This window comes from Cariama cristata, unplaced genomic scaffold (assembly GCF_000690535.1).
Source record: "Cariama cristata isolate BGI_N322 unplaced genomic scaffold, ASM69053v1 scaffold26540, whole genome shotgun sequence".
Classification (NCBI taxonomy): domain Eukaryota; kingdom Metazoa; phylum Chordata; class Aves; order Cariamiformes; family Cariamidae; genus Cariama; species Cariama cristata.
The window spans coordinates 1781-2138 of record NW_009593341.1 but is presented as its reverse complement, the minus strand read 5'-3'; the positions used below and the strand labels follow the sequence as shown (position 1 = coordinate 2138).

The following is a 358-nucleotide window of genomic DNA, read 5'->3' as shown; positions in this document are numbered from 1 at the left end:
AGGCGCAATGCGATTTAAGCTCAGCTCGGAATAGGAAACACTCCGGGCTTCCTGCTTTTTCCACAGTCGTGGCTTCCATCTCCCCTATTGTTCAACTTCCTTCTCCACAATCTTCCTTAAATCACAATCTTCCCTCCTCCTCCCCCTCATCATCACCCTCGCCCTCCCCTTCCACTCCTTCTCACGCACGTTCAAGTCTCATGGCAGTCTGCAGGGAAGTGGAGGGAATGGTTGCAAGGGGAAGGGGGGGACACACACAGATTTGCAGAGCCCCGGGTGCTCTGTCCCGCCGGTTGGTATTCCCGGGCTGGGAAAAGGGGGGTAGCTGGGGCTCCGGGCGGGACCCCGAAGCTCCCGG

At 58.4% G+C, this 358-nt stretch overlaps 1 protein-coding gene across 1 annotated transcript in view; it reads left to right on the top strand.

Annotated features, from left to right (window-relative positions):
- LOC104169236 (homeobox protein Hox-B1) overlaps window positions 1-358 on the top strand; it is a gene marked incomplete at its 5' end in the record, with an annotated part of 1171 nt that overhangs the window by 379 nt on the left and 434 nt on the right. The window lies entirely within an intron of this gene.